A 16701-nucleotide genomic window follows, 5' to 3' on the forward strand; every position below is an offset into this window, starting at 1 on the left:
TTATGCAGTAGGGATGTACACAGTTTGGTTAACCATGCATCTGTTAGAGACATCTAGATTGTTTCTATTTGGGGGCTGTTACAAATAGAGCTCATATGAACATTTGTGTGCAGACTTTGTGTGAACATAAGTTGCCATTTTCTCTGGGATAAATGCCAGGAGTGCAATTGTTGGGTTGTATAGTAGTTGTATATTCAGTTTTTTTTTTTTTTTTTAAGAAACTGCCAAGTTACTTCCCAGAGTAGCTGTACCATTTCATATTCCCAGGAAGAAGGCATGAGTGATCTGGTTTCTTTTTACCCTTGCCAGCATGTGGTATTGTCACTCTTTTTATTTTAGTGATTCTGAAAGTGTACACTGATACCTCATTGTGGTATTAATTTGAATTTCCCTAATGGCTTAATGATGGTGAATATCTTCCCATATGCTCATTTGCTTTTTTCAACTGCAATCTCCTGAGTGCCCCTGGTGTCACTGTGAGGTGAACAGGACAGCAAAGAGAGCCAGGCTGTGGCTGTAACCTCTGTTTTTAAACCTATTTCACATATTAGGCTTTTAAGCAAGATTTCATTTTATTTTTCAAGATTTATTTTAGAGACACAGAGAGAGTGAGCACAAGCAGCAAAGGGAAAGGGAGAGGGAGAAACAGACTCCCTGCTAAGCAGGGAGACTGACTTGCAGCTTGATTCTAGGCCCCTGGGATCATGACCTGAGCCAGAGACAGAGGGTTAACTGACTGAGCCACCCAGGAGCCCCACAAGATTTCATTTTCAAAAGGTTTCTTTTGCTTAAAAATATATGAAGTCAACTTCATATATTCGATGGGTAATTTTATATGGAAATGACTTGACTATCCAAGATCCTAGATATAGGATATAGATATAAAGTCAGAATTAGAAATAAAGAACTCAACTATATCTGTATAAAAATGTATTCAAAAGCCAGCATGTGTTTTTTGTTTTTGTTTTTTTATTTTTATTTATTTATGATAGTCACACAGAGAGAGAGAGAGAGAGAGAGAGGCAGAGACACAGGCAGAGGGAGAAGCAGGCTCCATGCACCGGGAGCCCGGCGTGGGATTCGATCCCAGGTCTCCAGGATCGCGCCCTGGGCCAAAGGCAGGCACTAAACCGCTGCGCCACCCAGGGATCCCCCAGCGTGTGTTTTTTTTTAACTTTGTTACTTCTTTACAATGAATGAATGCAAGCTGACTCTAATTTTTAAAAATGAAAATTATCTCCTACTAATTCAAAAATGGCTAATACATCTCTCAATTGCAGACTGGGCCACAGTTTCCTTTCACATATGACCAGCATTTCAATTATGCTTCTACACATCAGGCAGGAGGAGCTCTGGTGTGGAAGAAAGAATAAGAAGCAGAAAGAAATAAAGGCTCTCATCATTTGGTTGCAATACCTAAAGTATAAATATAATATACTGGTAACATCTAACAGTGATGTTGAACATGTGCAAAATACTTAAGTACAGTCTGATTTTGTGATTCTATAGATTAATTATTAGGAAATAAGCTGTTCCCAGGGAGCAGGAGTCCCCCTCATCTTGTATTCCTCTGGAGGAAAGTTCTCCTGGAGGCACTAGTCTTTTAGCCTTTTCTTCCCATACTCAGACTCTCTTGCTTTTTCATTAAGGAGAGACTTTTTGAGTGAAGTCAAAAAAGTATCAGGAAAAAAAGAAAAAAATATCTCTACTACACTTTTCCTAGTAATTTCCACAGCCCAAGGGTGGCAGTGTCAGAGTCAACGTCCCGGGAGGGGAGACACAAGAGGGCATTCTGTAGCCAGGCTGATGCAAACTTGCCAGTAACTCCTGCTTGCCTCAGTGAGGCCATCTGAGGTGACAGCCTGCCGCAGGACATGAGCCAGCATAAGCCGCATCCTCCCGGGGGATTGAAAGACAGAGGTCACTCCATCCCAGCTCCCAGGGAGCAGAATGACCTCCCCACCCACAGCGTGAGCCAACTGGGGCTCTATCCACTGCTGCCTATCCACGTGTATGCAAACAGCTCTCCAGAGGAACACATACTGGCCACAGTGGAACATTTTTCTCCCATATTATCATCCATCTCAGTTCTTCTGCTGGGAAATCTGTGAAAAGTCAAGGATAGATCTGGTGAAAAGAAAATCAAAACAAAACAGAATCATGTGTCTTCATTCTGCACACGAACCTCCCCAAATACTGTGATCCCCACGGCTGCATTTGAGGGCTTCAAACATGGTGGTCAGAAGGCTCTCTGGAGAAGTTCCATGCTATTGGCTTGCGTGTGGTTTTCTTTCTCTCTGTGTGTGGTAGAAGGAATTAGTTGGGGGGTAATCTCTTTTAGAATAATATATTTTATGTTCCCATTGGACCTTGGGTTTGCAAACACAAGTGAATGTTTAGGAAAAGTGTTTGCATCAAGGTAGAGCAGAGGCCTGCTGGCTGACTGGACCCCAGGGAAGAACTTGTGCTGCCTTAATTCATGCTTCATTGGATTCCCCTTCCCAGGCCAGTCTGGACCCCAGCAAAGCTGGAAGGCAGAAACAGGGTGCCGGCCAATTCCATCGTTCCCATGAAAAAGTTAATGTCATTCCCACCAAACTCTAACACCAGCCAGAGGATCCGGGGCTAGCAAAGCGTTCACTCTTTTTCCTAGAGGAAGTAGAAGGCCCTAGTGCAAAAGAAAATGTGAGACTTGAGCCCATCCCCAAATAATTATGGAATCAAGGCAATTATAGTATCCATCTGGTGCTGGCTGTTCCAAAATAAATGTGGCTATGAGTTTTAGCAGAAGAGCAGTGTTGTTCTGAAGCAGCATACTCTCAATCTGTGTCCTGGTTTCAAAATATTCTACATGGACCAATAGCCGGAGAAACGAGAGAAACATCTTGAAAAGAATGATTAAAATTTTGGATTGGGGGCACCTAGGTGGCTCAGTGGTTGAGCGTCTGCCTTTGGCTCAGGTCATGATCCTGGGGTCCTAGAATCAAGTCCTATGTCAGGCTCCTGGTGGGAAGCCTGCTTCTCCTGCTGACTATGTCTCTGCCTCTCTCTCTGTGTCTCTCATGAATAAATAAATAAAATCTTTTTTTAAAAAATGTGGGGGATCCCTGGGTGGCGCAGCGGTTTGGCGCCTGCCTTTGGCCCAGGGCGCAATCCTGGAGACCCAGGATCGAATCCCACGTCGGGCTCCCGGTGCATGGAGCCTGCTTCTCCCTCTGCCTATGTCTCTGCCTCTTTCTCTCTCTTTCTCTTTCTCTCTCTCTCTCTCTCTCTCTCTCTCTGTGACTATCATAAATAAATAAAAATTTTTAAAAATGTGGATTGGGCATTTACAAATATTATCTCATTTAGTCTTCAGAATGACCTATGAGGAAAGTACTATTATGAGTCCCAATTTACATACTTGGAAACGAGAGGTGGTAAGGTTAAATAACTTTCCCAAAGTCACACAGCAAGATGAAGTGCTAGGAATTGAACATAGGGTATGGCTCCAGTGCTTTCGTGCTAAACAGCTCAGCAATACCGCCAAGAACTCCCAAAAGGGTTATGGGAGGTCATGGGAGAGACACTAATGGATGGGCTAGGTGTGGGGGCTGACAAGGGGGAATTCTCATAGGAGTCAAAGCTTGTGCTCAGTCCTGAAGGACAGGAAGGAGTTGGAAGGGGGAAGAAGAGTCCAGAGGTGGGAAATGGAAAGATCAACCCAGAATGGGACATGGGAGGTATGAATGTGTCGAGGTAAGAGAGAATATTGCAAGGTGGAGGAAAACTAAGTGGGGCAGTGTGCTCAGGTCATTGAATTTTGGTTGAACTGACCCGGGGAGTGGGGGGTGGAAGCAGAAATAGGAATTAAGACTTGAGGGCTTTGGAAGGTATGCTGAAAAGAATTTAATTCTGATGGCAACACTAGTTAAGAGATGATGCCTTAACTAGTCTTACTCCAGTAAGAAATGATGAAGGTATAGACTAAGAGAGTGGAAGGAAGGAATGGACCGGAGAGATGTTAAGGGAAGGGGGAGGACTGGTGACTAACTCGGTGTGGAAAGTAAAGGGCAGGGTGTCCACAGTGCAGTAGCAGTTAAATATTGCACATATACACAACAGCAGTGTCCATTCAGCTGGAGAAGGCGGGGTGAAGAAGGGGACAGGCCTGGGAAGAAGAAGGAGAATCAGAGCAATTTAGAGAATATTGAATTTGAAGTCATTATGGGGTATCCAAGTAAATGCTCCAACAGGGTGTTGGTTGAATGCGTCTGGGGCACAAGGGAGAGGCTTGGGCGAGGGAAACAGCTTTTTGAATCTTCTTGTAGTTTTTGAGGCTATGGGGTTGTGCTGATTTCTATTGCTCTATTCAGATTTGCTCTCTGTGATCATGCTCAGATGCTGGAGCTGGGATTTGGAAAAGCACATTTCTACTTTGCCTATTACCTCCTTCTTCATCTCTGACAACAGAGCGAGGCTCAGAACTGCAGGAGGGAGGGAATCTGAGTGCCCTTGACCTCATTTCCTCACTGTAGCACCTGTTCATTTCAGGATCCAGTGTACAGCTTGTCTGACGCTTGCAGAACCATCTTCTTATCCCCACTGAGAGATGCTCCAATGTCCAGTAACCGCCCAATCTAGGTGTGCTCCCCCCTGGTCTGGCTCCCACCCCATAGGAACTTTCTCTTAGTTTTAATAAATTCAACCTCTTCCTTTGTTCCTTCAGCACTAGAGGTGGAGCTGCTTCTTGTGGGTGTTATATTTTAGGATTATCTTTTGACCCTTTCAGTTATCTAGTTAACGACTCTATGCCTAGTTAATTCATTTTTCTTTTAAATTTTATTTATTTATTAATAAGAGACACAGAGAGAGAGAGAGAGAGAGAGAGAGAGACAGACAGACAGACAGACACAGGCAGAGGGAGAAGCAGGCTCCATGCAGCAAGCCCGAGGTGGGACTTGATCCCGGGCCTCCAGGATCAGGCCCTGGGCTGAAGGTGGCACTAAACCACTGAGCCACCCGGGCTACCCCTAGTTAATTCTTTATACTGATTTCTCATGGTTAAAATAACTGGCATGGTTCCATCTGTTGTAGGGTGAGTATGGATACCCAAGGAAAGTATAAAGAGTCACGAAGAAGAGGGCTTTGGAAAGAACCTGAAACCACCTTCATTTAAACCACCCCCTGGACCAGGGAGGTGCTGAGGAATCCAGAAGAGTCTGTGTCTGCTAAGGAAAAGACTCAACTAAGAGAGAGAGAACTTCAGACCAAGACGATAGTAATGGAGCAAGATTCCCAAGAAAGTTGTTCCTTGAAAGGAAAGGAAAGGAATGAAGGTGGGTGAGGAGTAGATAAGTTTTTGAGTCAGGAGGTGCTGAGAAGACAGGATGTGGGGAATTGATGGGGTCTGAGAGAGCAGGAGAAGGAGGTTTGCAATAGTCTCTGAAGAGGATGAAAGAGAAGGCTGGCCAAGGGCATCCTGTGGGACAGACCTGAGGGGGAAGGGAGGGGTCACTTAGGGAACTAGAATTTGAAGAGGCTCCAATCCACAGACTGGATGTGTTCTTTGTTTTATAGTATTAGGGCATAGCAGCACTTTGTAAGACATGGCAAGGTCAGACAGTGGAATTAATCCAAGGAGGAAGTTTGCCTGGAGCTCCTGGGGCATGTGGATATTAAACCCCTTGAGAGGATTTTCTATGGACGACCTTGGGCCTGAGCTGGTAAGAATACGAAGTGAAGCTCATGCGGGGCTGATGCACCTTAACACACAACTCTGTGTGAGCTCATGTATGCGGTGCTCTGTGTTTAACTCTCTGTAACTAAAGCCATAAAAGGAAACATTTTCAAATGTGCTCTGGCCAGAGAGAAGACAATCCCCCATGGGGACTGGACACTAGTTTTCATCTTAATGAAAGAAACATGGTGGTACCTCCTTAGGCCCAAACTCATTTACAAATTACCTTTGTCAAATGGCTTATGAATCTGTAGATTTTAATTTTTTATTTCAGGCAAGGAACTGCGTTTTGAGAAGTGTGATAAAGGGCTTAGAAAACTTTAGAACACCTCAGATATGAAGATCAGGAATACTGTTAATGAGGTGAGTCTGCTTTGAATGCCACTTTTTTTTTTTTAACTACTTCACATTTTCTTAGGGCTGAGATCAAGTCTGATAAGCACTTTAACTTAGGCAAATAATGATGGCAATAAAATATTATGCCACTGCAAAATACACTAAATGCCCAGGCTTCTGAACCTTTCTTTCTTTTTTTCTTTTTTTTCTTGTAAATGCATTTGTATGGCGGTAGTTTCCCCGTAGGATAGACCATAATTTTAAAAACTTGTATTTACTGCAGCCCTATAAATTACTGTTTCCCCCTTAATGTTGGCAAGTAGTGATTTATTTTAGTAAAATTGCAGACCTCACTAGGCATGCTTTACTGTGTATGTACTTCCCTGGGGCAAGTGAGACTTTTTTAGCATATTGTTTGGGGGAAGTATAAAAGGTATTAAATTCCTAATTTAATTTACACATGAATTCTTAGTTTGCTCTGATCTGTCATATATTTTGTACAAAATGGCTCTGATATTTGCAGTATCCGTAAGAAACTAAAATATACAATTATCAGTAATTCCTCCATGTTTAGAATAGAGCTTTATTGCTGCTAAGCATTTTCAAATTTATCTTTTTCATTTCTGCAATCCTGATTATCAAAGGCATTTGTAAAATAGGGCATATCTAAGACTGATTTTTCCATTGATGAGATTTATTGTAAGCCTTGTCTCATCACAGATCTATGTAAGAAAGGCACAGGAAATAAAATTAAACTGAACTAGGTATAGACTTAATTCAATTAAAGAGGCTTTTGAGAATAAAATGTATTCAGAAAAATAGACCAGTGAATGTAGCATAAAATGGTAAAATCCTAAATGATTTCAGGGGAAACAATTCAATGCCATAAATTGCAGCTACTCCATCACCTTTAGAACCTGAGTATTGCTGCATCCATCCAGGACTGTAATGAACTTTGTAGGGTTCTTCAACACGCCTGACAGAAGTTATCCAGTAGAGGGGATCCTGGGTGGCTCAGTGGCTGAGCGTCTGCCTTTGGGTCAGGGCATGATCCCAGGGTCCTGGGATCGAGTGTGACATTAGGCTCCCCACAGGGAGCCTGCTTCCCTGCTTATTCCTCTGCCTATGTCTCTGCCTTTTTCTGTGTCTCTCATGAATAAGTAAAATCTTTTTTTTTTAAAAGAAGTTATCTAGTAGAAAAAATACTTGAGCTAGACGAACAGAAGTTCAACTTCCAGCTTGACCACATACTAGATTTTGACCTCGGTCAAACTTTAACTTATCTTCATCAGTTTCCTTGTTTGAAAATTAGAGATAGAGTAATTACCTCTCAAGGTCCTTGTGAGAAAGCATTGTGATTACAGGTGTTGAGTGCTTGACCTCCTGTCATGAGTGTCCCTGACTTCCTCCAGCCTCAGAGTAAGACCTCCCAAATGAACATCTGGGGAGACAGCAAGTAAGATTTCACTACAACCTAAATGACAGATGCCACCAATAAGCCATCATCCTCGGACTGATGAACTTTAAAAGGTGGGACTGTTTATACTTTGAAGACTTGATGCAAAATGTGTGATGGTGTTTATTCTGGAAACTGTCTCCATCAAAGAAAGGGACAGTGGATGGAACCACTGAATCGTATACCAATGCCTTGCCATAAAAGCCAGCAAGCATCATTACTAAATTTGGAAACATGGCTAAAAGAGAAGACTCAAGAAGCAGTTAGAATGATCAACACAGTTATTTGAAGCATACAGAAGCAATTTTTTTTTGTTAAAAAAGAAAAAAAGCTTAGCTTAAGAAATCCTTTGCTATCACATCTGATCCAAGGACTAGCAGTGTGATTATTTCATTTGACACCAGAACTATCAAAAAAAAAATCAGTTATACCATTGTTTCAGGAAAGGACTCCCGTGACTTTCTCCACAGCAGCTATTCATTCCTCCACTTCTCATCAATTTGAGTCTTTGCAGTACTTGGCAGTTTGTGAAGGATTTTCCTGTCGGTAGCCTCTTTAGGCATGCAGGACTGGTTTCATCTCTCTCTCCTCATTTCTGGTTTCTCTTCTTTTTTTTTATGGCAATCTTGGCTCTCCTGTGAAGATCTGTGTCACCCACCTCCTCACTTCCATCAATAGTTCTTGGCAGGTAGCTCCAGAAGCTCTAACTTGGACTTCTCCTCCATGCTCTAGACCCCATTCTACTCATCTGCTAGACACCTTCGTACTAGTGTCTCACAGGTACCTTCAACTCCTCAGAGCTTTCCTCTGAACTCATTCTTCCTGATTAATGGCATTATTATTTACTCAGGAACACAGGCTCAAACATACTGGCTTCTCTTTTACCTCCAAAATATAAGCAGTTGCTATTTTCTGTATAGGCCGCCTTATAAAGCCTTTCTAGTGAACTCATTCGAATTTCTATGACTCCTGCCTTATCTTGGGTCCTCATTACCTTTTCCTAGGACTACAGCAACAGCAATCTAAAGATAGCCCCAAAAGATAGCCCAATCTTATCCCATTCTACATGTTCCTGCCCAAGCCCACGTCCAATGATGGTGTTTCCCTACTGCAAACTCTTTGCAATTTCTTTTTGCTTAGGGATTTAAGTTCTAAGTTCTCATCCCACACCAAAGCTCACTGCATTATGGATCCAACCCACTTTCTGCTTCTTTGTACTTACTTATATTCCAACCAAAGCACTCAAAACCAACGTTTTATTGAACACTCTATTTTAGGCACTGTGATGAACATTTAAAATATATTATGTTGTTTAATCCTTAAAACGTATAATGGTAGGGGTGCCTGGGTGGCTCAGTCAGTTAGGCATCTGACTCTTGACTTCAGCGCAGGTCTTGATTTCAGGGTTGTGAGTTCAAGCTCTGCGCTGAGCATGGAGCCTACTTAAAAAAAATCATGGTGTCTGGGTAACTCAAGTGGTTAAGCGCCTAACACTTGATTTTGGCCCAGGTCATGATATCAGAGTGGTAAGATTGAGCTCCACATTAGGCTCCACCCTTAGCGGAGAGTCTGCTTGAGATTCTTTCTCTTTATCTCCCTCAGCCCCTTCCCCCCATTCTCTATCTCTCTAAAATAAATAAGTAAATAAATAAATCTTAAATAAATATATATGTATATATAAACATATACATATGTATACACACATATATAATGCTATTATTTTGCCCATTTTGCAAATGAAGAAACCAAGTCTTGGGAGATTCAAGTAAATAGTCCAAAGCATTATGGTCAGTAGTGAGCAGTGAGAACATTTAAATCTGAACTCCCCAAATATACCTTGTATTTTTTTGCTTATTTGCTTCTATTCATGCATTTTCCTTCATGTGAATTTCTGCAGTGTCTTCTACACATAACATTTGTGTATCAAAAACTTAACTCAGGGATCCCTGGGTGGCGCAGTGGTTTAGCGCCTGCCTTTGGCCCAGGGCACGATCCTGGAGACCCGGGATCGAATCCCACATCGGGATCCCTGCATGGAGCCTGCTTCTCCCTCTGCCTATGTCTCTGCCTCTCTCTCTCTCTCTCTCTCTCTCTGTGACTATCATAAATAAAATAAAAAAACTTAACTCATCCTATAACAGATGTCAAATGCCACCTCTTCCTTGAGGCCTCTCCTGATGTTCCAACTGGTGATACTTTGTCCCTGCAAAGCCAGCAAGTAATACATACCTGGCATCAGTGATTGGTGAGCTTGTCTCTGGTGCTGTGGGCTTTATGAAGACAGTGGCCACGTCTTGGTTATATTTTTACCCCCCTGCACTAAACACAAATCCTGGCACATTCCAGGTATTTAGTGTTGGAATGAATTGTCCCACAAAAACAGAAAAGATGCAACACTGGTGTTGGGAAAATAATGGCAAAATATCCCTAAATTATAGTCCCTGTGTCTTCTCTGGAAACCATTGTGTTCTATATAGTAACTAAGTAATTAAATGTGATGCAAAGGAGGAGAAGGTGTCTTACTGAAAGCTTGACTTTGACATTAAACATCTGGTTTGTATGGCTGAATAACATAGATGCTTTCTTAATCAGTAGACATGGTTACTGACCAGCTGATTTGTCTTCTTTAAGTCGAGCTGAGTTATTACCCAGCTCTTGTTTCGGCCAGAGAATTATGTAGTGATGTTGGCAACAAAATGGAGTCCTTCTATGTCAACGAGAACAACATTAACCGATATCTTCCCTCGTGTTCATCAGTGATGAAATCTGGAGGTGTCCTCAAATAACACTGAAAAGCAAATTGATATGATCCTGCAATTCCACTTCATGTGAAATATATGAAAAAATACACCCACACAAAAACTTGTGCATTATCCATAGCAGCCAAAAAGTGGAAACAACCCAATGTTCATCAACTTAGGAGTGGAAAAACAAAAGTGGTATGTCCATATAATTGAGTATTCAGCAATAAACTTAGTAATAAAAAGGAATGAAATACTGACACATTCTCCAACATGGACAAACCATGAAAACATGGTAAGTAAAGAAGCCAGATACAAAAGGCCATGTGGGGATCCCTGGGTGGCGCAGCGGTTGGCGCCTGCCTTTGGCCCAGGGCACGATCCTGGAGACCCGGGATCAAGTCCCACATCGGGCTCCCGGTGCATGGAGCCTGCTTCTCCCTCTGCCTGTGTCTCTGCCCCCCACCCCCCGTGTGTGTGTGACTATTATAAATAAATAAAAATTAAAAAAAAAGGCCATGTGTTATAAAATTCCATTTATATGAAATGTCCAGCATAGGCAAATCTATAGACACAGAAAGTAGTGGTGTCTGGGGCTGGAGGGAAGGAGTGAGGAGAAATGAGGAGTGACTGCCAATGGGCACGGGGTTTCTTTTTGGAGTGATAAATATGTTTTAACGTTGATTGTGGTGATGACTGCACAATTTGGTGACTATACCGAAAGCCATTGAACATACTCTTCAAGCAAGTGAATTGTATGGTATGTGAATTATATCTCAATAAAGCTGTTATTTTAAGAAGTAGTCTAAATGATATCAAGGATTATTATGGGATGAGGAGATAGGTTAGTCAGTGGCTACGTAAGCTGCTAAAAATTCTGTTTGAAAGAAGAAATTCAATATTTGAATAGACGCCTACCAAGCTTTTCTCTTTCTCGAAACAGATTACAAGGAAAAAGAAGAGATAAAAAAGGAAAAGGTATTTGGCTCAGCCCCCTAGTACAGCCCCCTAGTACATTTTACTTTCATCAAAGATTATGCTTTGGCTTAGCTCAGTCAGGAAATACTTTTTCGACAATTTTTTTTTTTTTACTCTTCTATATCTTAAAAAGGTAAAAATGAATAGTTTATCATTTGGATAATGGGGAACTTTTTATTTTTGGCTTTGATACTAATTTTGAAAGGCCCTTCACGTAAATGAGCATGTTTAGCCAGCTGGATATATGTGTTTTAACACAAGCAGTTTGAAACTTATCTAAGAGCATTTAACAATGGGCTGTCCAGAGAGACGCCATCAAATGAGCAGCTGTAGTGTTAATGACTGTTACGCACTCCCAGCCAGCTGGGCCCGGACAGAACGCTGGGCCACAGGAACCCCAGAAGTGAATAACATGGGAAACAGTCTATAAATAGGAAGGCTATCGGTTATTTGCCAAAACACACAGACTCTGGTGTGACCACACAGAAAGGAGCAGGAACGCCATGGGGATCTCTGACAAGCTGAGTGATCCTTGGACACAAGGACAGCAATAAAGACATTATGTTCTCCTGAGCAGACTGAGCAGATGGTAGGGGCGAGCTTAGAGGTTCTCTCCGATGTGGGTTACTTTTCAGCTCGCCCAAAGGGGAAGTGGGGCCCGGGAACACTGTTGCTGGACAGTGAGATGTGAGACTCTGCCTTTTTGCTGGGCTCCCCGTGTGCTTAGAAGCCAACGCACAGGAGCGGGGTTGGCTGGTTCTGGTTGGCCGGGGCGTCCACTCGCTCCGGGGGTGCCCAGAGAGTCTGAGGGGACTGCACAACCCTCGTGACCAAGGCGAGCTGAGCAGAGCGGTGTTGTCCTGGTCCGCAGTCCCGGTGACTTTCTTCTGACAACCCTACCCGTGAGCCCCACCGAGTCCTCATCATTTCCAAACATATTTCATTGATCCTGCTGTGTTTTGGTGCCTATTGTTCCTTTTAGGCAGAATTTCCCTCCTGTCTGGAAACCTGTCGCTCATCCTTTCAATTTTACCTTTTCTGTGAAGCTTTTCTGAGAAGCTGCTCCCCCCCCCCCCAGCTGCCTCAGGCAAAACTAGTCATTTCCAGCTCCAGCCTCCTCAAGCATCTCGGTGACAGCCTGGAAACCGAGCTCGGCTCCCCCGCACCCCCACCCCCACCCCCACCCCCGCCCCAGACAGTCCCTCAGGTGTAAGGATTACGTCGTATATTTTTAAATCGCTCTCACTTAGTGTAGCTGGCGTCTATAAACAATACGTGTCGGCTGAATTCCACTAGATTGGGATTCTGACGTGTTGCCTGGTAATATGGAGATGCGTAAGCCAACTGCCTGGTCCCGAAGAAGCAACGTGTGTGTGTGTGTGTGTGTGTGTGTGAGAGAGAGAGAGAGAGAGAGAGAGAGAGAGAGAGAGAGAGAGAGAGAGATTAATACTAAGTAAGAAACTATTTTTTTTAAAAGATTTTATTTATTTACTCATGAGACACACAGAAGAGAGAGAGAGGCAGAGACACAGGCCGAGGGAGAAGCAGGCTCCATGCAGGGAGCCCGTCGTGGGACTCGATCCTGGGACCCCGGGATGAAGACCTGAGCCAAAGGCAGACGCTCGACCACTGAGATGCACAGGCGTCCCTAAAAACTATAAAGCAGACCAATGAAAGCCAAAGGACCAATGGTCTCTGATGGACGTATTCCAGGCACCAAAGGGAGAAAAATTCGTTGAAATCATATTCTAGTGAGTGTATTAGTTTGCTCTGCTGCCATAACAAAGTACTTATTGAGTGTCTTAAACAGAATTTTCTCATGATTCTGGAGGCTAGAAATTTGCAATCCGGGTGTTTCTTCTGAGGTTTCTCTTCTTGGCGCCTTGTAGACGGCCACCTTCTCCATCCATCTTCACACGGTCTTTCCTGTGTGTATCTGTGTCCTAATCTCTTCTTACAGGGACATCAGTCATGTTGGATCAATATCCATCCTGGTGACCTCATTTAACCTTAATTTAACATCTTTAAAGACTACATCTCCAAATACAGTCACTTTCTGAGATACTAGGGGTTAGACCTTCAACATCTGAATTTTGAGGAGATGCTGTTCAGCCCCTAACAGTGTGTAACTACCGACTTTGCCTGAGGTTAAGGCTTGTCTTATACACCAGTTCTGCGAACTTTTTAAATCCTCTTTGAACTGATCTTCAGACCTAAGCAATGTTGACAGAGCCCCTTTAAGCACACATTTTGATGGTAATTGAAACCGGCACATGTGTAGCGTGGATGCTAATGCAGATTGTCCTGCACGGGCTAGGGACACGCAGCCTGGGGGCCCTTTCATAGCATGTCCAAAGGTCCACGGTCCCTGACTCTACACCCTGCAGCCTACTTTCACAGGCTCCTTTTATACAGCAAATGAATGTGCCATTGGAAGTCTCTGCCAGCATTTGCTGGGGTGGCTCTCTGGTTAGTGCTCATCTAACACCAAACCAGGTTAGGTGAGGCTTGTGCGTGAGGCTCAGGAGGTAAAAAGACCAGTCAAGGCTTACAAACAAGAGCTGTGTACAGCTAAAGAAATCCGGCCCCAGTGCTGGCTTGAAAGCTCAGCTGATTACACAGTACATCGTTCAAGGAGTCCTGCTTTCCCGCGCAGGTGTCCATTTCAATAGTACAAAAGAGTCGTTACAACATTGTGAGACTGTTCCAGGAGGATTCCTCTTGGAAAGAGCAGTACTGGAGTAATTTCCTGAGATAATATAAGTTTAGGCTTATAGGGCTGGCACTCCAGAGATGTTCTTCTCCTTCGGTTTAATATTTCTTCAAGTGAGGTCCCAGGCTACCTCTGTTGGACTCACAAGGGTTTGTTTTTAAGATTTTATTTATTTATTTGAGATAGAGCATGAGGGCAGGAGAAAGCACAAGCCAGAGGGAGGTGGAGGGAGGGCAGAGGGAGAAGCAGACTCTGCTGAGTGGGGAGCCCAAGGGCTCCATCCCAGGACCCTGGGATCGTGACCTGAGCTGAAGGCAGACGCTTAACTGACCGAGCCACCCAGGCGTCCCTCACATAGGTTTCTTTAATCAAAATGTAAGTTCCTGTGTGCTACCTCATGCTGAGTCAGGATCTTTGGGTGGACCTAGGTAGGAATCTGTGTTTTTTTTTTAATTTTTATTTATTTATGATAGTCACAGAGAGAGAGAGAGAGAGAGAGAGAGAGAGAGAGAGAGAGGCAGAGACACAGGCAGAGGGAGAAGCAGGCTCCATGCACCGGGAGCCCGATGTGGGATTCAATCCCGGGTCTCCAGGATCTCGCCCTGGGCCAAAGGCAGGCGCTAAACCACTGCGCCACCCAGGGATCCCAGGAATCTGTGTTTTAATATTGCCTCGTGTAACTTTTATCCAAATTGACACGTGCAAGCCACTGTTTAGTAACCCTGCCTGGAAATGTAGGAGGGGCACTGCCAGGTGTGTGCTTCTGCCTCGACTGTGACTTCATGATCCACTCAGCCTTCCCATGGGCGTGGCTCGCTGGGGCTGACACACAGGTGTTGTGCCCAAGATCGCGGATCGAGAAACCACCAAGGAGCCGACACCGATGCAAGCGCATGAGGGTTTATTTGCAAGCTCGAGCTTGGGTCCAAGGGTACCCCCCGCAGCAGAGCAGGAGCTTGGACCCCGAGGCTAAGAGGCGCAGCAGTTTTATAGGGGCCCGTGGCCAATGGGATTGTGACACACACAGAAAGTCGCACAGTCATGTCGGTCCGCACGCAGGTGGCCAAGTGAAGAACAGTTTACCCTGTAGTGACCGTTTGAACTGGCCTCTCGCTCTGGTCAGAATTGGCGCGCAGGTGTGGTGGGCACAAGGCGGGGTTACATTCTGGTGAGCCGGTGTCGGGGAAGGGTGTGCCCAGCGGCTCCACTAGGGTGGGGGAGCGCCTTAAGAATAAGCAGGTCATGTGGGAGTCACAGAGGAGATGGGCGTGTAGCACAAAATGTAGTCCTGCTTGTCCAGGGGTTGGGGATTTTTGTTAAATTCCTTGGGTCCCACACAGGCAGTCACCAAGTCCAGGTACCAGCATCCAACTCCTGATTCATCCATTCATCCTCTCCAGGTGTCTGCCCACAGCTCTTATTTACCCTCTTCCCTGTCCTTGTGTTCTTTGGAGTCACAGCTTGGATCACCCCTAACTAAAAAAGAGGAAAAAAAAAGGCATCTGAAAGTTTTCTAATCCTGATAGTACTCAATGTTGACACCATCATCAGCCTTGAGTAGTATCAAGATCACACCTCGCTGCTGGTTGTGTAAACTGGTACGATCCTTTCCAGAGGGCATTTTGGCAATCTGTAGCCAGAAAAGCACGAATTCCATTTCCAGAAATGAACCACAAGAGAAAATTAGAGTTTCTGGCAAACGCTTATACTGAAGAATATTCATCAGAGTTTATAATACTTGTTTATAATACTGATAAATGTTTAACAGATAGGAAACTTGTCAGATTCATAGAAGTAAAAAGGTAGTTATTGAAAGTTCTGCTGTCACAAAATACCTTCATGTTAAAAAGTACTTTTATTATTTTTTCAAAAGATGAAAATCTCTCTATAGAATAATTCCAATTTTCTCCCCACAAATTTCTATCTGCAGAGAAATATATCTCGTACTTAAAAATGATTATCTTTATAGGTCAGGAGCTTCCACAGGCAGAGAAAAGAGCAGGAACCCTGAGGACAACATAACCTAAATCTTCAGCAAATTCCTGTTAATTTATTGCCTTCATCTTCACTCCACCTGGGATCAGCTATCTTGAGTGGATAGAAATTTGGCTTCACAGTGGAGGTAGAAGTCAGAAATTAGAAACTGAAACACTTATGACAGCGGCTCTCAAACCTCAGCATGTAAATGGATCATCTGAGGAGCTGGCTCAAATGCAGATTCCTTGATCCCACTTCTAGAAATTTCTATGATGTAAGAGATGGAGCCTGATAACTTCATTTTAATAATCCCCTGATGTAGTTTTGTTGCAGGGGACCAGAGAGTAGTAACATCTGGGCGGCGGTGGGGAGGGGTAGTACAAACTGGAGCGAAGCCTAGTGGATACCGAAGCAGAGAGCAACCGGGAAGCTAGGGAGAAGGACAAAGAAGGAGGTGTCAAACTTTAACATTGTTCCTTTATTTTCCATATAAGCCAGGACTATTTACTATCACACCAGGACTACTGAATCATCTGAAAGTCCTTTGTAAGCTAAACTTGAGAACATGGCTATCATTTTAAACATGATTTAAACATCTCCATGTTTAACATTTAACATGGAACATTTAAACATGATTCCACTGGAGTGGAAAATATGTTTCAAGTTTTAGTTTTAGGAAACTAAAACACGTGTCCAGTACAGTCCTTCGAGGTCCCCACCAACTGCAGGATTCTATGACTACTGTTATTATTACCGTTGCCACTTGTTCTCAGCAGAATCC

Source organism: Nyctereutes procyonoides, unplaced genomic scaffold (assembly GCF_905146905.1).
Source record: "Nyctereutes procyonoides isolate TBG_1078 unplaced genomic scaffold, NYPRO_anot_genome, whole genome shotgun sequence".
In the NCBI taxonomy this organism is placed as follows: domain Eukaryota; kingdom Metazoa; phylum Chordata; class Mammalia; order Carnivora; family Canidae; genus Nyctereutes; species Nyctereutes procyonoides.